Here is a 21,654-nt window from a genome sequence, read left to right on the forward strand (position 1 = left end):
GCTTCTCAGGGCCTATTGCCCTCCTGCTCCATACTCTATTAAGCTCTCACCATATGGCTTCTTTCTGTTCCTCAAGTTTGCTAAGCTTGGTCTTCGCAGCGAATTGCTTTTCTTTTACGCAAGACTCTTCACTTCCATCTGTTCAGGCATGGCGTCTCCTTTTCTAAATCTCAACCGAAACGCAGTTTTACACTGGCCATTTATGACTCAGGTTTGAGCAGATTCCTCTTACCCTCAGTTCACCCTTAAAAGTTCTCACTGTATATTGTCATTGCCCATAGCGCTACACACGGGCATTTTCATGTGGATGTATCGTACATCGAGTGCCTCCCCATCCCTCCTATTCTTCTTTACCTTTGCCTCCCTTCCACCCCATTGCATCCCTTGTTTCCTTACACAGTATAGCTTCTGCCTTCATCTTGTATATAGTTATATACGCATGGATATGATCTTATGTATCTATTTAAAATCTAGCGATCACATGTGACAGAAACATGGTATTTCTTCCTCTGTTTCTGAGACTAGCTTAATTCACTTAATACAGTTATCCATTTTCCTGCAGACAGCCTTGTTCTTCATGGCTGGGGAATGCTCTCGTGTGCGTACCCATTTTCACTTTCCCATTCCTCGGATGCTGTACGCCGAGGTCGGTTCTACAGCTTGGCTATTGTGAACAGCGAGCGCAGCAGTAAATATTGACGTGCAGAGATCTCTTGATCTGTCACCTTGGAGGAGTCTTTCGGCTAAACACCTAGGAGGGAAATGGCTGAGCTATTGTAGACCCAATTTTCAATTTATTTTATTTTTTATGTTTATTTATCTTTCCTTTTGAGGAGGCTTTGTACTGATTTCCATTGTGTTTGGACTCCATTATGTCCCACCACTTAGCTCACCTTTTATCCTGTTCCTCTCTATAGAGATGGCCGGGCTTGTTTTTGTGCGCACATCATCTGTCTTCCCAGTGTGAACCTGAGGGTTCCTGACACACTGTGCTTACATAGCATCTGTATCCTCAGGACCCTGCTGAGAGCTCAGTGAGGGGTGGGCCCTTATGGATCCTGGTTGACTCACTCCCCTACTTGAGCCTACTTTCCTGATCTGGCAGGGAGGTTTCGGGCAGCTTACCTCAGTGTCCTCAGACGCTGCCCTGACCAGTCAGTTTTAATACTTACCTCATCTCTGAGTCCCTGACCTGTCCAGTTGACCTTAGTTCCTATAAATGGACCGTGTTTATTCAGGTTTTCAGGCCTCTAGCTCCTTTTCCTGAGTGTCCTTCCTTTTCTTTGCTCTTGGCCACATTCCCTAGCTATTTCTTTCTCCCTCGATAACTTACTGTTGAGTCAGTCAGGCTAACCTCAAACTCCTCATCCCCCTGCCTCAGTCTTCACAGAGCTAGGGCTACAAGCTGCCACCAGCTTGCTCAGCTTCTCCTTCTCTCTTGAGGGCTGTTGTTTCAGTCGTTCCCTTAGATGCTTGGATGTCCATGCTGTAACTCACGGCCACAGCCCTTGAGGATGGCCATGGAAGCCCTGGCGACCCTGTGCATGCTTTATAATTTGATGATAAGCCCATGTTTTCACTCCAAGCATAAATTCTAGAATACTAAGAACATTTGCCTATCTACTCGTTGATACGGAACAAAACTTTTAAAAACAGCAACCGGGTTTGGTATATCTTTAAGAAGTCTGAACTGGAGAGAAGTCTGGAAATTTGCATAAACGATGACGTAGGTTTTTTTTTTCTTGTAGATATATGTAAATGAGAGGCTAGAGAGGTGGCTCGGTGGTTAGGAGCGCTTTCTGCTCATACAGTGGACTGGGGCTCGAGTTCCAGCACCCACATGGTGGCCCACAACTATCTATAACTCCAGCCCTAGGCTCCAATGTCCTCTGCCTCACTAGGCATGCATGTGGTGCACTGACTTAACATGCAGGCAAGATACTCACACACATTTTTAACAGTAAAATCTTTGGCTGTAAATGTTGATTCCTGTGTGGAGCATGCTCATGGACAGTGGGAAGGGAAGCAGGAGTCAAATTAACTGGAGTCAAAGCTCGAGTCGGGCTTTAGCTTGGTCCATTCCGTTTTCTGGAATTTGAAGAAGCTCTATGAAAATATCCCGCCTACACACTTTGAATATCCTCTTCCTGCTTAGAGTCAGAACAGCTTGCTTCTTTTTATAGTGAATGGCCCAGTGCATGCAAGGGAACCATGTGTCGTGGGTGGGAATAAGCGGTATGTGTCCTTCCAGTCCAAGCCGAAGTCCTGAACTCTGCTTAAGGCTTGTTGGGAGACCAGAGTTGTGCTTTGCATTTGACGTTGGTCAGGACCCCGAACTTTGTGATTTAGAAGGATGCTGCTTGTTCCTTAGGCCCCTGGGACAGCTCTGATGTGCATCGAGATATCCTGGAAGAACCTAGTGCTATGAGGTCTGGCTTAATTCAGTGAACATAAGTCTCCCCTTCCAGAATGCCCGGAAAATGTATGCTTTGAGTTAGGAGTAACCATACACTCCCTTTCCCAAGATAACTCTTCAAATCTTTCAAGTGGATTAAACCCTGTGCATACCAGAGGAGGGCTCCACTACAGAGCTAGCCTAACCACTTTTATTTCTTTGAGGGTATCCATTTATCTTGGAAGAATAGAAAGAAATGCTTCCTTAGTAAATAACTTGCTTGGATTTGAAGCAAATGTCATTAAAATAAAACTTAAAAGAGAATCAAAGTAAATGATTTCTAGAAGGTTCCATGGTTTGGCATGGCAAGTTGTGTAGTACTTGTTAGGTTCAATGCCAGTCATTGATGGCCTGGCTCTCTGTTCCGGGTTCCCATGAAGTGTCCTCTTGCTGGGTCCCAGCTGTATAGAAATATATGTGTTGTGTAGTACTTTAGAATTGCCCCTGTAATGTCTTTTTCTGTGTAAGAGCATTCCTTGTATGTAACCAAGGGTCATTTCTTGGTGTGTATGTCCTATGGTTCCTCTTGTGACCTGGTTTAAAGCCCTCTAGAGAAATGACACATGTAAACTGGTACTGGGGTTCTCAAGAATATGGTAGATTGGTGGTGGCTCAATCATCGAAGGCAGGAAACAGTCCAATGGGACTTGCTAAGAAGCGATAGGAGGAGTCAGATAGGAGCCTTTATCTTTAATGATTTGAATGTCATCTAGATGAGGATGGGTTCTGGTCCTTTCTGGCTGGTGAGCTCACTGGCTTCTCACCCACCAGATACAATAATTTTTTTTTTTTTTTTTGCTACAGCAGAACAAGATGCGCCAATTCCTATTTTACAGAGAAACCACTCGCCACTGTTCTTTTTGATTAGTTATTTCTTCTCATTCTCTCGCTCGATTCTCTTTCTCTTGCTAGCAGCTGTCTGGCTTAACCTTTGTTTTTAGTTAGTCACAACTGTTTAGGGAAAATCATTGCTTTATGGGAGTGCTTTCAAAGCCTCATTGTCTCTGACATTGGACGTTCCTTGTGCTACTCAGGTTTGGTAAAACTTGGTCCAGAGCAGATTAATTACCAAGCCGTCAGTAAATAATTAACCACTGACTTGTTCCCAAGTTATATACTCACTGGGTTAGAAAAGCTCTCTCGAACTACGGAAGATAAGAGAGGTTATTCCTGGTTTCACTGTGTCCCCATCATTAACGACTGGAAGCATGGGAGACATCAGCTGATTCCTACGCACTGGTCCAGCCACGTAATCAAACCACTTCCTGGGGTTTTCTCCTGTAGTGGTAGTGATTCAGAGGACACCACAGTCATTTCTGAGGAGGGTTCCCTGCGTTACTCTGAGTCTGAATGACAGGGAGCTGTAAAGTTCAGGAGGAACATTTAGTGCAGGGCCATTAAATCTGTACGTGCCTCATTCTTTTATAAGTATGTTTCTTTGAGATTGATTTTTTAGCTCCTACTTTATTTACTATGTTCCTGAAGGTTAACTTTAGAACTAGGCTTGTAATGTAAAAATGCAAATAGCGTCTTGTTTATGCAGTTTTTGTTTTTTATTCTACTTTCTTCCTTAAAAGAAAATATTTGGGAATTGGTTTGGAATTATAAGATACATTTTGTTTCCTGGTCCTTCAAAATGTATGACATTGCATTTTTATTTATGCATTTATTTATTTTTTGGTAACAAAATAAGCAACCAAGGTCCCGGATTTTTTTTTTTTAAAATTGCCTCTTTTTTATTGTATTTTAACATAAATACATGGTGTACGTACGTGAATGCGTGTGCATGCTTGTGCATGCGTGTTCATGTGCGTTTGTGGAAGTCAGAGGATCGTTTGCCAGAGTTGGTTCCCGCCCTCTATCAAGTGGATCTGGAATCCAACCCGGGTCATTGGGTTTGGCAATAAGTGCTTTATCTGCTGAGTCACCACACCAGCCCACTTTATTGTTTTTTCTTTTTTTCTAGCACTTGGCTTGGGATTTCCTCCTCCTTTTCTACATGGTTGGATGCTACACTCTTTGGTAGTGAGATGGTCCTGAGATCAGTGTATGTGAAAGCTCTGTGCGAGTGGGAGGGGGTTAATGAGGGAGCAAGTGTTCCTGTGGCCATCATTAGCCCCGTTTTCACACATTGTATCACCTCAGTTGTTCGTTTTCACACATTGTATCACCTCAGTTGTTCGCCTCAGCCACGACTGGGAGTATACCAACCGGAAGGGCACAGTCAGTCCGCTTGTCCCGACAGAGGATGCACCAGCGTCCAGATGCAGAAAATGGCGGGCTGCATGGGTGATGGAGATGGAGCTTGTCTCCATTGACCGTGCCACACTCAGCCACTGCTTGTTGCCAGGCTCTCTTCGCACTGGTCAGTGTTTGGTTTTTCCAGCTAGCTTTCATTTTCTTCGTGGTGGCAAAGAGCGAAGGCTGTGGGATTAAGATGCTCCTCATCTTGGTCCCCTTCCTCATTGGCCAACTGAGAACTGGGGCAATTCGTAATCTCTCTGCTCAGCTTTCAAACTCTAGGGTCAGATGGTTGTTACATGTGAGGGTTGTTGTGACACTTGGGGCATTGGGTGTCCAGTGTGGGTGGCGAGAGTACACGCTGTCCTCTGCTCCTGGGCCCTCTGCTGCTCTATGCCTCTGTCTAGTTCTGGTTTTATTTGATGAAGTTGGCTTAAGGATCTGCCTGCCTCTCTCTCTCTCTCTCTCTCTCTCTCTCTCTCTCTCTCTCTCTCTGTTCTTTTCTTTTGAAACAAGATCTCATGTAGCCCAGGCTACACTTGAGTTTTCCGTGTGGTCAAGGATGACCTTGAACTCCTGCACCTCCCGCCTCTACCTGCCAAGCAGTTGGTTTGCTTGTGTGCCCCAGTCCTGGAGGGAATCTGTTCTTTGAGAGGGAAACCAGGGCAAGAGGTTGGTGGGAATGAAGATGTTGTGGAAGCTTAGAGAGAGAAGTCACCTTCTGAGGGAAACAACAACCAAACAGCAACAAAAAAGACAAAACCCAAAATAAAACAAAATACGCCGTCTACACGCTAACACTTGCTTGATGCTTTGGGTTACATCCATTTTATTGATTCCTCATGACAACATGTACTTTGCAGATATGAGATGGTGTCCCACGACTGGCTCACCGACTGCTGCTGGCCTGTGAGCTGGATAGAGAGACTGTAGAGGGAAACATCCTGGGTTCAGGCCTGCATTTCCTTCATGCCAGTTCATAGAACCTGCTTTGCCATGTGGCAGGACTGGGTGCAGAATCCTGAAGGAGGGACTGGAGTCTTGTGCTGCAGCAGATGTAGTGTGTGTGAGTGGGCCTCTGGACCCTTCCCTCCTGTAAGATTTGAAGTGAGAATCCACAGCTGCAAGGCCTGGTCATGGCTGCTTGAGGATTATCAGGGTCTCTTACCAATTCTGGCTTCTCAGGAAAACTCATGTTTACTCTCTGTGAAGCGCCACTTGACATCAGTGTTGCTTGGGTACAAAGTGCCAGTGTTGTCTCTGTTTTCTTTTTTTTTTTTTTTTTTTGGTTCTTTTTTTTCGGAGCTGGGGACCGAACCCAGGGCCTTGTGCTTCCTAGGCAAGCGCTCTACCACTGAGCTAAATCCCCAACCCCGTCTCTGTTTTCTAATGTGTGTGTGTGTGTGTGTGTGTGTGTGTGTATGCATGTGTGTGTGTGTTTGTGTGTTTGTGTATGTATTTGCATGTGTGTGAGCATGTTTGTGTATGCAGGTGTGTGCGTGCATGTGTATATGCATGTGTGTGTTTGTGTGTGTGTGTTTGTGTATGTGTGTGTATGTATTTGCATGTGTGTGAGCATGTTTGTGTATGCAGGGGTGTGTGTGTGTGTGTGTGTGTGTGTGTTTGTGTGTGTCTGTGTCTGTGTGTGTGTGTATCCGAGCATGTTTGTGTGTGAGTATGTAGGTATGTGTCCACAGGTGCATGTGTGCGCACATGGCAGTATGGGCATGTTTGTGTGTGCACACATGCATGGATGCGTATGTGTGTGTGTGAGTGTTTGTGTGTGTGCAGGTATGTGTGAGCGTGTGAGCACATGCATGTGTGCGTGCAGGCACATGTGTGTGCATGTTTATTCTCAGGTGTCATCTACCTTTTTGATTTTTTTAACCAGAGTCCTTCAAATTTACCTGGAACTTAGAAACCTGGCTAAGCTGGTTGTCCCCAGCGATCCCTTGTGTTCTGTTCTGTGCATTGGGTTTATGAGCACAGCGTGGTGGCTTTCTTCGTACTTGGTTCCTGGGGATTGAATTGGGGAACTTGAGCTCAAACGACAAGCACGACATTGACTGAACTGTCTCCCTAGTTCCTGTCAGTCTTTATTTTTGCTGGGAAGATAATGAGGCTCTACTTGACGCACATACGTTATGAGGGATTGCAGACTGGCACACTTTTGGGGTAACCATGTGAGTAAGCTTGAAGTCGGGAGTAAATGACTCATGTATAAACCACCGAGGCTCCAGTTCGATTCATGGGGTCTTGTGTGCTGAGGGGATGGCTTAACTTGCTAGTCATGGTTCTTGCTCTGGGCTCTCAAGTGAAGCCGAGGGGAGAGCTCAGTTGTCAGGCTGGAGTGGAGCTGAGCATTGCAGTGCAAGTCTCTGTGTACTGTCCTGGACACTGAAAAACAAGTCTCCCATCCCCCGCTAACAACCTGCTAACCAAAAAAAAAAAAAAAAAAAAAAAACCCAAAAAACCAGCATCGCCTTGTATGTTGTATTTATCAAATAGGTGAAGAGGTGAGAAACTGACTAGAGAAAGTCCAATATAGAACTTTAGAATTTTTAGAGTATTAAAGACTGTATTAAAATGGGGAAGGATGATTTGACACCCATCAAAGAGTTCCTCAGAGCAGACTTTGGTAACAAAGTCGAACGCCTCATTTTCCCTACACGGTTTTGAGTGCGTAGTTGATCTCTGTGTAGTTGTCAAACAACTGGATTTCCTTTAACTCAGTGCACTTTTGATTAGCTGCGATACTGATTAAAGGAAAAGGTTGGTCTTCTGTTCCACCTTCTATAGAGAGGTGGTGGGTAACCTGAGGGCGTGCCGCTCGCTGTCAGTGATTTCCGTTTCTCAAGTAGGAACTGGGCCAGGGTTTCTCTACCTTGCCATTGTTGACATTTGGTTCCGAATGGTTCTTTGTTGTAGGGAGCTGTCTCATGCCATGTAGGCTGCTCACTGACTTCTCTTGTCAGCCAGCTTGCAAAGGCCAGCAGAATTTTCTCTTCCCTGTGATTGACCTCACATGTGTCTCCAGACACTGCTAAGTGGCTCTTAACAAGGTGGAAACCATCTCCGACCGAAACTACTGATGTAGACCTTCCATGTTCTATTTAAATCCAGCTGTCTGCGCTAGTCCGCAAATTTGAATATTTATTTACAAGCTCACCAGAGGAGATGTTGTATTTATAGAAGCAATATTTGCCAATATTTTAAAGAAATAAAATTAGGGCTGGAGTCTGCCCTTCCAGAGGTCCTGAGTTCAATTCTCAGCAACCGCACGGTGGTGGCCCACAACCATCTGTAATGGGATCAGATGCCTGTTTCTGGTCGGTCTGAAGACAGCTACATTGCACTCATATACATTACATAAACAAACAAATAAATAAATATTAAAAAAAATCCAACTTGGGTTGAGAATAAGTGCTTTGTAATTAACTCCCAGTTATCAAAAAGAATTCCACATAACCTTAATTTCAACCATTTTGATTGTTCTGTTTCTTTTAAAATGTATGGATTCCTTTGAGTTTAATGAATTTATGATAGCTTTGTTTTCTTCAAAACTTCACATAGCTGGAAACAATGCTGTGGTTTGCCATCTGTTGAAAGGTTTCTCTGGTTAGCACATTCTCTGTATTCCCAATGCATTTCCTGAGACGTTGAATCGCTGGTACAGTGGACACATGACCTGATCAGTAAGAGTTGGTGCTGAAGATCTGGGTTTTAGAAATTCACTTACAAACTTTAGTAGGTGTTTCAGCACAAGGTAAGGAGGAGGTTCACCTGGTTATTGACCTTTGGAGAGATGCGGGCAATTCTCACGGCCCAGGTACGAAGCAGTTGCTGTTTTAGAGCACACTTTGCTAATGATAAAACACGCTCTCCGACTTGTGACCCAGGAGTCGAGGCTCTAGCCAATCAGAGGAAGGAACTGGCTTGATGGTAAAAGGAAGTCTTGGTTCCGTCACTGAAGCGTATGGCCCTTTGCCTTCTTTGACAAAGGATTGAATATTTGTGCACCCAAAGTCTGCTGCCCTCTTGACCCTCTACCAGTCACCAGCGGGACTGCGAGGCCGGGTGAGCCAGAGTCCGCTAGGTTGACTACTGTTTGAGCGTTGTATAAATTCCCTGAATTCCCAGTGTCAGTCAGGGATGTCTGTCTGGGTAGTTTTAGATTGTGCGCATGAGTTTCCTTTCTGCTTTAGAGCTGTGCCAGGCGACAGGTATAACATGGTGAGATAGATGCAGGGCCTGAAGTTGTGTCAGATAGATGGGCAACTGAGGTTTTTCTGGAAACTTCGTTTATTTGGTAGAGCAATATATGATCTCTTCTAGTACACGCTTACGGGCTCTTACCTGAATTTCCACTGCTGTAGAAACATCCAGAGCAGAGGTTCTCACCCACACCCCTTCGGGGGTCGAGTATCAAATACCCTGGGTCTGAGTTATTTACACGACTCTTCGTAACCAACAGTAGCAATGGCAGAGTTATGAAATAGTTGTATGGTTGGGGCGTCACCAAACACGAACTCTTATTAAAGGGTGTGCAGCATCAGGAGGGTTGGAAAACCACAGCTCAGAACCATCCACCTCCCCGTCCTTGCTGTCCGTACTCCATGAAGGAATCAATGGCCTGAAAAAGCGACGAGGCACTACCCATACATCCCGTTTGCTTTTCGTCTGACTCGTTCAGGAAGACTTTATAAGGAGAGCTGTGTTTAATACTAACAGCCCCGTGACATCCAGTCGCTGTTTTTATGCTGTTTTTTCTTCGGCAAGTAGCACGTCGGCTGCAGCTGTCGCTGACCAGAGCTGCTGCGAAGTGGGTGGAGAGAGGCAGGGATGGCGTGCCCGGGTTCTGTGTCTCAAAGAAGATCTGTCACAGTCAATCTGTGCCGATAGCAACTGGCTTGCAGAAGGCAGCTCAAGCCGGATACTTCTTGTTTTTTTTTTTTTTTAACACGTTTGTCCAAATATGCAGTCGAGTGATGCCGTAGTGATAAATAACACTGAGAAATAGAGAAAAAAAACTGGATGAATAACTGTGAGTGTCAGGCTTTTTGTTAATGAAATACCATGAGTGTATAGTGTTGATTAGTTCGGGCCACGGCTTTTCTATAACGCTTTATTGGTCTGTGAACCTTGATTTTTTTAAAAACATGCCGATCCAAAAAAAAAAAAAAAAAAAAAAAAACCACACACACACACAGATGAAAATACATTGTTATAAAAGGGGAAGATATTTGCCTCTCAATATGAACGAGTAGTGATATTTTCTAAATGAGTGTTTTTAGAAAAAAAGACAAATATTTATGGGCTGGGGGATGGCTAAGTTGGAAAACTGCTTATCGTATAATCGCCAGGGTCTGAATTCAGGTTTCTGGCACCCACATAAAAAGCCAGGCAGGGTCCCAGGCCTGTTAGTCCCAGAACTGAGAAGGCAGAGATAGAAGATCCCAAGAACCCTCTCGCCAGCCGCCTAGCCAATTGGTGAGCCCCGGATTTGTTGAAAGACTGCTCAGGACACCAAAGTGGAAAGTGAGGGACGAAGATCCTTTGTTCTGACCTTTGACCTCTGCCTGTGCACAAACTCACGTACACTTGAACAGACCCATATAAACAGGACATACGTGTATATCATGTGTGGAGGACACACACATGCCACACTCAAAAGCACGCACACACACATGAAATATTTATAACAAACATGTTCACTTACTAGTGTAGAAACAGCCTGACCATCAATAAGTTAGGCAGCCTACGGTCAGTCAGATCACCCCCACCTTGTAATTCACATAGCTTCTTTTTGGATCTTGTTTCTCAGTCTTTCGTTCTCCAAGTTAGCCTGGGGGAGACTTATAAACCTCCACCAACACAGCATAGCATGGTGTATATTTTTTTTTATCATTTTTCTATAAAGACAGCCAAAGGGAAGGGGTTGATTTTAATATCAGTCAGAAAGGTATGGCTACCCTGGACTTATTATTCTTGAATTTTAACACCCTTGGTTTTTTAAGAGAAATCTTGATGTACTGTCAGACCATGCAAAGGGCTACCTTAACGATGAGAAGAAAGCCCTTCACACAGCCTGGTGCCTTAGTCCCGGTGTTAAAGCTCCTGATGCTTCTACAGAATGCTATAACCAAAAAGAATGGTGGTTGGCTCACACTTGCATGGCACTGCTCATCCCTGAAGGAAATCAGGACAGGAACTCAATACAAGGCAGCTTCTGGAGGTAGGAGCTGATGGGGAGGCCACGGAGGGATGCTGCTTACTTCCCTGCTCCCCATGGCTTGCTCAGCCCGCTTTCTTATAGAACCGAGGACCACCAGTCAAGGGATGGCACCAACCATAATGGGCTGGGTCCTCTGCCATTAATCATTAATTAAGAAAATGCTTTCTAGCTGGATCTTATGGAGACGTTTTCTCAGTTGACGTTCCCTCCTTTCAGATGACTCTAGCTTGTGTCAAGTTGACCCAAGACTAGCCAGCATAATCCAAACATCCCAGTCCTTTTCCTGATTACCATTAACTGGGAACCGTTTACTACTTAGAGGATTGCTATTGGTTCTCCAGACAGTGTGTGTGTGTGTGTGTGTGTGTGTGTGTGTGTGTGTGTGTGTGTGTGTGTCCCTTTGATAGATACACATGCAAAGGAGTTTGAGTCAAAGGGGGAATTAGTACTTCCTCCATTTTACATGAAGACTTCACAGCCCAAGCAACTGCTCACTGATAGGAAATATCTGTGTCCGGAGGGCTGCAAGAAGGAAGAGAAATTACATATGGCTAAACAGGTCCTGGGTATTTATGACTATGCTCGATAATTTCCTAACAGACAGTATCTATTGAGCACTTATTGCGTGCCAGGCAGGAGGGCTGACAGACATTAAACTAAGTAGCATGGACCTGTTTTGTTCGACAGCTGGCTTCTGAGGTAGTTACTTTTACTAACCCTGCTTCACTCCTGGCTCCCTAGGAGAATGTGTGCTTGCATGCTTTGCCCAAGGCTTTGTTCCGGTTCATTAGGGGCAGAGCCAGGAGGTCCGGCTTAACAGCCTGTCTCGAGTACCCATCACATTTGACTTCTACCATGTGCTTGGCTTCGTTGTAGAACTTTACAGGTGAGGAATTGACCTCTGGAGAGGTTTACCGTTACCAAGGTCTGATTTCCTCCATGGCTCACCTTTCCCCGTGGGGATGGAGGCTTTCTTGCAAAAGCTCCAGAGTTGTAGTGGTAGGGATGTATGGCTCCCTCCTCATAAGGATAGATAAGGTTTTGAAGAAGCCCCCGTGACGCTTCATGCTTACTAAGGCAGTAGATCCTCCCTTAAGGAAGCCGGTGAACCCCTTTCGGGTTCAGCCATGTCTTAGCAGCAGTTCTATCTTTATTGAGGCTACTCCTGACTTCATTAGTCTCTTTTTGGGGTACCCGGCTGAGCCATTCTGTTTATGAATCTCTGAAGCGTGCACAGTAAAAAGAGTAATTAGATTGCCATTATAATTTATAGTGTGCTCGAAGGTAAACCACCTGGTTTAACTGCTAGAGACAAGAGGTGGCAGATTCGTGTGCTTCGTAAAACATTACGACGTTAATTACTTGGGGATTTTGAACTCGGTAAAAGAAAAACGTAGTGAACCTTTAAAAAGGAATGTTCCCTTTTCTGTTAATTTCAGTTTAATAACTCATCACCTTCATTAGTGACATGACTCTAATGTCTTCTTAAAATGAAATTGAGATCTTTTTCTTATTTTCAATTAGATGTTTCCTGTAATGCTCCGATTGTATTAATGAACCCCCATCCATATCCTAGCTACATATATATTTATAAAAATAGACAACCGAATTTGAGTCAGGTGTCTACCTGAGCAGCCCATAGCTGGCTTGGTAAAAACTGCAGCCTAGTCATTTACTGGAGATTGAGTTTTTTTTTGTTTTTGTTTTTTTTTTCGTTTTTTAAACTTAATTTTGCCTTCATTTTTATTTCATTATTTATTTATTTTTGTTCATTATTAATTCAGTTTACATTCCAATACCAGACTATCTCTCCTTTCAGTTCCCTCTCATGCAGTCTCCCCCCTCACCCCATTCCTCTACCCTCTTCTCCTTTGAGAAGACTCCCCCCCCACCGATCAGGTGGCCCAGTTAGGGGAATGGGATCCTCAGGCAGGCAGGCAGGCAACAGATTCAGGGACAGTCCCTGCTTTGGTTGTTGGGGGAATCTGCGAGCTTTTTTTGTTTTTTCCAGCAGAGGTCAAGAGACTTCCATTGTTGTTAGAGAGTAAAAAGTGGTGACAGCAAGAGCAAAATTCACAAATGGACTGTGGCCGCAATTTGTTGAGGGAGTCTAGCTTTGAAGATTCCGCACTCCACGCCTCAGCGCAGACAGGTGGCTCTAGATCAGCCTAGGGTGTGAACGCTGATGGCTTGGGAAGTAGCACGCATGCGCGGCTGTATTACCTCTCAGAGGGCTAGGGCCGCGGAAACAGGAGAAACCCCCGAGAGCGGAGTTTCTCTCTTCACTGTGTTTCCTTGTTGTCTGGTGGGGGAGTGTTGAGCTGAACTCTATTTCTGAAAGAAGCAATCTTCAAAGAGAAGAATGGGGCAGTAGAGAGGGGACTTGGGACGTTTAACTGAGATCCTCCATAGCACATGCTTACACTACCTACGTAGAAATCGTCATCTGCACAGTCTAGCCCTTACTGCCCCTCTGTGGGCTTGTAAATGCCCTTCGCTTATAAACAGTTTTCCTAACTAGCCTTTATTCGTCTTTGTTAAGTCATAAAGGCTGACCTGTGACCCGTGTGGCACTTTATGGTTGTGATGTAGCCATAGCCTGATTGTCCATTCCTTTGGACCGATGCGTTCTGAAGAGCAACCTGTTGGTGCTGGGGACCACACTTGCTGTTGTAGGCCACGCAGTTGCTACTTGAAGCCCTCGTTATATGGACATACAAAATAGGTGCTCAAATTCAACCTTTATTGACAGTAAACCACAAGAAATACACATGCATTTTTTTTTAAATCATTGCTAGATGTAGGGCTGCATGCTGGAATCCTAGCAGTTGGGAGGTGGAAAATCAGGAGTTCAAGGCCGGTCTTAGTTACACATTATTTATGACGCTAACCTGGGCTATAATCAGACCCCGTTTTAAACAAAATCAATGCACTAAAAAAATGAATGGTTGAAGATAAAAACAAATTTGCATTTTGAGATGGATGGGTTTATTGGTTTTTGCGGAAATAATTAAAACTTAGCTGGATATTTGATATTTCCAGACACAGATCATAATTAACAGTTTCAGGGTTGATCAATATTTTAATTTTATAACTCATTGCCGATGACTCAGATATATATATACATATATATACATATATATATATATAGTATAAAAATGTTCATAGGTATAAATACCTAGTATAAAATGTTTACAGCCGTTTAAAGAAATACATTGGACATTTTATTCCAATCCCAGCCCCAAACTTAGAACCAGCTTTGCTTACCCAAGTCAGCATCTGAAACCCAGTCTTAAAAAAAAAAAAATCAAATATTTTAAAACCATCCAATTCAAAGGAATCCTCACTAGACAGACAATTCCTTCTTGAAGAACGTTGGTAGGAAAATGTTAAAATTCTGCTTTACTATAATTAATAATTGTATGTATAGTAAAAACACTGAACTCTGTAATAGACAGTAGTGTGGAATCTAAGCCAGTGTGTTTTAGGAAGCCTCTCTTGGCATTGCGTGGTGTAAGGGCTTGTATAGGACAAAGTGTACGTGTCGTGTGTTTTGCAGCGAGCCGGTGAGATGCCACACGTGGGGATATTGCCGTGCATGCCTTGGCTCTACCACACGTTTGATCTTGAATTCAGTTTTGGTCACAGAACTTCAGAAACCTTTTCCCATGGCTACAGTTTTCATGACCACAGTACGGGGCCGTAACCCACAGTTTAAGGAGCTACGTCCTGAGCCTCCTGGGACTGGAAGAAGAGCCCTTGAGGCCCTGAGGCCTCATTGTGGGCTGGTGGAAGTTGATGTAACAGAGTGAGTGAAGTTAAGTCTCAGGTCCAGGCTGCAGAGCTAGAGTAGGGGGAGGAGGCAGAAGAGGAAAACATTCAGCCAGGCCAGAAGAAAGTAAAGAAAGAAGACCGGGGGCCACTCCCACTCCAGCCCTCACAACCGCAGCCCATTCTCTGGTCTGGCTTACTGGGTGGCCTTTTCAAGGAAGGGGGCAAAGGTAAATCATTCAGGTTTAATTTGAAAATTGTTAACACACATGTAGCCTCTCAGTACGGCCCTCCTTTTTGGCGGTATAAACATTGGTCTACCCTCGGATAGAGCGGCCCAAGGTCACTGGGATGAGGTTTAAGTGAAGAGGGTGTTCATAGCTATGCTTTAGGGACCCGGGGACTATGGTCATTCCTTGAGTCATTGATACTGGAATGTGAAGCCTCCCATGTGTTGTCCCTTATGAGATTCTGAGATGGAGACAAGGCAGGGACCTCAAGATGTCTAGCATGCGAAAGCATGGACAGCTGAATGTGTGTGAGATGCTGTACTGGGAGACTCCGAGTTGGTAGTTTTCTTTTTCTTTTGTCTTTTAAAACTGGCATGACATTGACTATTGAATTTATCCACCTTCTGGAAAGACTTTCTAAGCCTACTTGAATTCTGCATTCTTTCTGAGGACTCAGTTAAATTTGTAATGGCATTTATAACTTGGGGGTTTGCCCTGCTCCGTGCTTACGTCTTGCAATGTTGCACCTTCTTTGCCTTTCGTCGTCTTTTAGAAATGCTATCTAGTGCATGATAACCAATGAAAAGCAATTTGAAGAAGTTTCATTATTTCCAAAAAGATACCGAGTTTTAAAATAAAACAATTCCGTCTAGTGTTATGGTCAGGACAAGACAGAGAAAATGTGTGATGTCTTTAGGATTTATATCAAAGACACCCAAGCCAAAATGCTATTAATTAAGAGCTTATCTAAATGCATAAAGAACTCTTCTGTAAGAAATTTCCTATTATATTTTATTCTAGAAAATGGAGCTGTGCAAAAAGGTATAAGAAAAACATAACCGGATCTGTTCTTTTCATAAATGTATGGAACCATGTGTTTGGTGTAGTTTCAAATATATTCTTGTTCTCTAAATGTCTCAGGGCTTGGGGCTAGAGAAATGGTGCAGTGGTCAAGTTCTATTCCGGGCACCCAACTTGGACCCTTTGCAACCACCAGTAGCTCTTGCTCCAGGGGGAGAGCCAAGACCTCTGGCTAGCACTGACTTTCATACAGTTGTGCACAGACACACATACATGCAGTTCAAGGCACTAAAAGTAAACCTAAGTAAGTCATTATTGCACTTGTAGCAACCGTCCGAGGAAGGGTCTTTCTTAGTCCCAGCAGGCTCACAAGACCACCGCAGTGTGAAAGGAAAACACAGGCCTGCAGAAATTCAGCAATCCAGTTTGATAACAGGATCCCCACAGAAAGCACTGGTCTTAACTTTTCATCCAAGATTTTCATGAATCTAAAAGTTTCTAAGAAAATTTGTTTAAGTTCCATTAGGAAGATTTAAGTACTGTCTCCTTGTTGTTGGCTCTTTAAAATCCCGTCGGGAAGCAAGCATTCACGCTCGAGGCTGTCTTGTCTTTCTGCAGCTGTTCTGGGTGGCCATCTGTTCCCTGAGGTGGACTGAGTGCTAATCTCCACTGAGGCTGCCGTCCTGTCCTGTCTGCTCTGCTTGCTCACCCCTTCTTTCTTAGGAGCCCTCTTTGAAATGGAATCCTTTCCTAAACAGAAGCTCCACACATCTATTTATAACCTACAAGTGTGGGACTGGCAACGTAGGACTCAGATGATCCGAAACCGTCCAGCGGGGCAGGACTAATTTTAAGGGCAGTTAATTGAGGACTTGGAAGGAAAGAGGAAACATACCTGGTTTTTCTTTTTGGAGTGTATTCAGATTACGTCCCCATTACACTTTAGCAACAACTGATCGGAAAAATGGGCACATATGTTAAAAAAACACATCGAAAACAAGAGCTGGAGACAGAGCTCATTTAGTGACATTTTACCACACAAGCATGGGGAACTGAATTGGATCTCCAGCACCCACACAAAAGCCAGGTGTGGTCCTGTGAGCCTCTAATACTAGTGCTAAGGACACAGAGGCAGGAGCATGCCTGGAGTTCAAGGGCCAGAAAGACAGTCTAGTCAAACTAGGGAGTAACCACAAAAAGTAGAAATGGTTTCTGATGAATGACCTATGATATTGACCTCTGGCTTGAATACACCCTCATGTTCACGTACAACACACAGCCGCCGCCACCACCCCCGCCAACAACAACAACAACAGCAGCAGCAGCAGCAGCAGCAGCAGCAGCAGCAGCAGCAGCAGCAGCAGCAGCAGCAGCAGCAGCAGCAGCAGTAGAAGAAGAAAGCCCCAACAAGGCAGAAACCAACTGATGTTTAAAGGTGGCTGGCTGTTTTCCTGACTCTAAGGACCGCCATGATTTAATACTGATTTTGTTTGGTCGAGATGCTTGCTTTCACTTCTCGGAGCGCTTTTGTATCCGATCGGGTTTGCTGGGCTATGCTGTTCTTTCCCTGCGTAAACTGGTTTCCTCAAGTTTCAGTTCCATGTGACTAATTAGCATCCCACCAATCAATCATGGGAGTGGTCTTCAGAGGGCCATTCTGACTGATGTCAGCGAGTGGGGAAGACTTGCCCAGTAGCACGTAAGACAGTGATCACACTCCCCTCACAAACGCAGAAGCACCTGCCCATCACGTCCTCTGAGAACTGGGTTCAGCGTTTGAATGCTCGAGATTGGTTGCCTCAGCGGTACCTAATTGGTAGGTGGTTCCTTGATGGCCTTTGCCAGTGAGCAGACGTATGCAAATGGAGTCTTAGCAGAGTTTCACTTTCCTTCAGAAATACAGCCAAGTCTTCTATGAAATGGCGGGGAACAACTTCTGTTCTTCTTCTTATTAAAGTCCCAGAAATTGTCAAGGACAGGTCTTATTAACTGTCAGTGGTAGAAGTTAAGAAGCTGGATAGGTTATAGAATGCTAGGGGTGTACATACAAGCAGTTATAAAATTCCTGAGGAGGGCAGTAAGTGCTACATATTTACCCACACCAAGGGCCTATTTCGGTGTTTCTCTCCTTGGTCGTGATTAACAAGAGCAGGCGTCACTCAGGATTGGTATGCGTTTAAGTGTGACTGAGACTTACATTTTCTTACCCATTTTAAAGAAACACAGAAGATCTGAAGGAATAGAAGTCTTCTTCTGTAATATAACTTATAAGGGGAAAACTTTTCAGTTTCTCTAGTATGTGCTTGAACCAGAATAAGGGTGCGCGCGCGCGCGCGTGTGTGTGTGTGTGTGTGTGTGTGTGTGTGTGTGTCTGTCTGTCTGTCTGTCTGTCTGTGTCTGTGTCTGTCTGTCTCTGTGTGTGTGTGTGTCTGTCTGTCTCTGTGTATATGTCTCTTCATATGTACATGTACACACTCATTTGTAGGCCAGAGGCTGACATTTTTTAACACTCTCCACCTTAAATTTTGAGATGGGGTTTCTCACTGACCCCAGTGTTTGTAGACTAGGCTAGACTAAGAAAATAAACGGGCTTGCTTCTACCTGCATCCCGGGTCTAGAGTAACCAAAATTGTGCGTGATGTCTGATGCAGGTTCTGAAGATTCAAACGGGGACTCTCACTCTTCCTCACTCCTTCAAAATGAAGATTTTAATTTCCCCTAGCGTCCCCCCCACCCCCCGTCTTCAGTGGCTTTTTACCATTTTTTAAAGTGAAACGTCTTCAAAGTTACAACATCGGGTCAAAGGAATCGTAGGCAGAAATCTGTTCCTAATTGTGTCTTCCTCTTCTGGATTTGTTTTTTAATAGATTGGATAGTTCCCGACTCCAAAGTTGTCAGTCAGAAGTGACTTTCTTGTCACAGTTCATCCGGTGTTTATTGGGTGGCTGTTGCAGAATGCAACCTCTGGGGAGGGAGCCTGTGGTCTATGAGAAAAGCAAATGCAAACGAACTGTAGGATGAGGGTTTCCATAGAGGTGCACCAGAATGTAGAGAGAGGAGAGGAGACACAGGTGAATAAGTGTGGGAGGCCAGAGGCCAGGCCAAGTGCTCAGGACACATTCATCCATTGCTTGCTGTTACCCAGGTTCAGCTTAAGATGCTGGTGGCTTTAGTGGTGCACACATTCAGTTGCACCCCTCCCCCACTCCCCCAGGAGGCAAACAGAGAGCATCCTTCCCATCCGTGTGTGTGTGTGTGTGTGTGTGTGTGTGTGTGTGTGTGTGTGTGTGTGTGTGTGTAGCCAGATACACACATGCAGCCATGAGCTTACATGTATATACACTGGTAAGTTTGCGGAGGGTCCGGGAGGAAGTGACTTTAGAACAGGGTCTTGACTAAAATGGTGGGGTCAAGCAGAACAGCCATGCTGCTTTGTCCACGGCGGACATGTCCTTAAACGTCCCTGAGAAAAGAAACTAGCATTTCCCAGTGAGGGAGAAGGTTGCTTCCATGGTTATAAGTAGATGCTAGGTTGGGATTTGCTTTTTTTCTTTTTTTAACAGATTCGTAACTTTTTTTTTTTAAACTAGACTCTCAACTGTGGGATTTGCTTAGCAAACCTGAGGCACAATTCCATTTGTAAGAACAATAGACTTCTCCTCCAACCTGCCATTTCTGGTGTCAGCTACAAGGACCTAGCACAAAGCTTGCCTGCTGTACCTCCCTAGCCCAGGCCCAGCCCTAAGGAGGGCAGCTTTCTAGAATACTTGAGACTGGGGCAAGCTCATGCCTAACCCCCAAATCCTGTCTCAGCAAAGGTGAGGCATTGGCTCAGAATGGACAAACCCCACGTGAAATTAAACTAGAGTGAGTGAGTGAGTGTGTGTGTGTGTGTGTGTGTGTGTGTGTGTGTGTATATATATATATATATATATATATATATATATATATATATATATATATATATATATATATCTCATCCCATGATTAGGTGTTTACAGCATCTAATCTTTAGCAATTAAAGAGAAGTGTGGGTGGGGTAAAAAATAGCAATACCCACATTCTGAAGTCTTTGAGAAAAACAGGAAACTAGTCTTTTTTAAGCAGTGATGCCCAGAACTGGTTATTGCAAAGAGCTTGTTTTCCTAATGTGATGTGGTCAGCCCAGCTGTGACCAGCAGAAGTTGAATTCTGCTCATTATGACAGGCGTCTGTGGATTCCTTGAGCTGACAAACCTATAGACAGGCGAGCGGAATTACCAGTGGTAACCGGTCATTATGGCCGGATGGTGCTTGGAAAGCAATTTGCCCCAGTCCTGAGAGCCCACGAGAACATGGGGAATAAGAACGTTTGACCAACACGTCGTTGTTTGTAGGAGTTGTAAGTGAACCAGACCTGTTTGTTGTAAAAGAACTTCGTCATCTTTATTTTATTTTTAAGTTGACAGACAGCTCTGGGTATTAGTATATATTACTTCGTGACATGGCTTATCAGCTGAAGCTTCACATCCCATTGTTTTAAACTTCTTGTTGCTGGCACTCAGTGTCTGGTTTCAGTTAGGTAAGTTGAAAATTAAAGTCGGGGTCACTTTCATTCTCCTCAAGGTCACAGAGGTCCCCTTGCCCTTGTGGACAGTGTGGGAATGAATGACCACAGAGAAAACGATTTGGGCAACTGTCAGCTAGACTTTTCGGCCCTGAGGAAGGTGTAGATTGCTTCAGAACTGAAGCCAAAGGAGAAATCCCCATGGTCTCCACTGCAGCCTTCCACTGGGTTCTTGTCAGACAGGCTGAGGAGACTTCCCCTCCATTTCCTGCTGTGGGTTCTGGGTCACCCATCTCTGCCAGCACCCTCCCTGCAGACTGTTTCTCTCTCAGTGTCATCATAGGGATGAAGGGGGTTTAGACTTTAGGAAATGAAGTAGTGCAGTCTATTTCAACTGCTTATTGTTGTTTGCTTGTTTTTCTGTTTGTTTTTTTTGTTTTTGTTTTGTTGTCTCTTGTTTTTTGTTGTTTTTTTATTTTTTGTTTTTGTTTGTTTTTTGTTTGTTGTTTTTTGTCTTTTTGTTGTTGTTGCTGTTTCTTTTGTTGCCGAGCCAAGCATCGGGTTTGTGTAGTAAAGGCTTTTACGCTTGTCTGCTTGTATCAGGTTTTACAGTCGTCTCTTTAATAAGTAAGCTCCTCACCCTTCTCTTCTGTGAAGCTTGTTTTCAGTGCATGATCCAGGCAGTGTGCCTGGGCTTAGCGATGCCGGGGCAGTTCCAAAAAAGGCAATCGTCCCTGCTTTTGATTTCTGTGGCACATCAGTCATGTTAGAGTTATTTACAACGAGAAAGGAGTGAGCTTCTCGCATCTGTCTCTCAGGTTTAGCACAAGGGCACTGTACAGCAACTTTGTCTCCATTCTGATCCAAGGAGATATTTTTTTTTCTCTCCTTGGAGGCAGCTTGGCCAGAGTCCTGCAGAGGAAGGGAGCAGTAAGCGATCTGGGGGCATGAAGGTCTCAGTTTTTTAACCCCTTGCTGCTTCTTTGTGAAAAGGGAGGAGGACAGTGGATGGATGATGTCTGCCACTTAAGTCTTCCAGGATGTGGTAACGTAGTAATGAGATGATAGTTGCTGAGTTTACTCAAATGCAGACGAGAGATATTTCTAAAAGTGCCAGCCCTTACTGGGGGGAGAAAGCTAACAACAGAGCTAGCAAACAAACCTGTTTTATCAAGTCTCAGATTTCAAGTGCATGTTAAAATCTGGTGTTTCTGCCGGGAAAACAAAGCCCCGGGACATTATGATAATGTTGAAATGGCAGAGAAAAAATGCATTATTACTGCATTTACTTTATGCATGCTTCCATGGCGGTATATATTTTCTGTACGTTTTCATATTTAAAAATTTGAAATTATGTCCATGCTCCCAAGAGTGT

General features: G+C 44.3%; 1 protein-coding gene and 1 pseudogene across 8 annotated transcripts in view; one reads left to right on the forward strand and one right to left on the reverse strand.

Moving 5' to 3' along the window:
• Nucleotides 1–4,903, reverse strand: part of Rpl13a-ps9 (ribosomal protein L13A, pseudogene 9) — a 9,802-nt pseudogene extending 4,899 nt beyond the window's left edge.
• The window catches only part of Hivep2 (HIVEP zinc finger 2), a 199,729-nt gene that overhangs the window by 70,966 nt on the left and 107,109 nt on the right, over nucleotides 1–21,654 (forward strand).

Source organism: Rattus norvegicus, chromosome 1, assembly GCF_021556685.1.
Source record: "Rattus norvegicus strain SHRSP/BbbUtx chromosome 1, alternate assembly SHRSP_T2T, whole genome shotgun sequence".
NCBI lineage: Eukaryota > Metazoa > Chordata > Mammalia > Rodentia > Muridae > Rattus > Rattus norvegicus.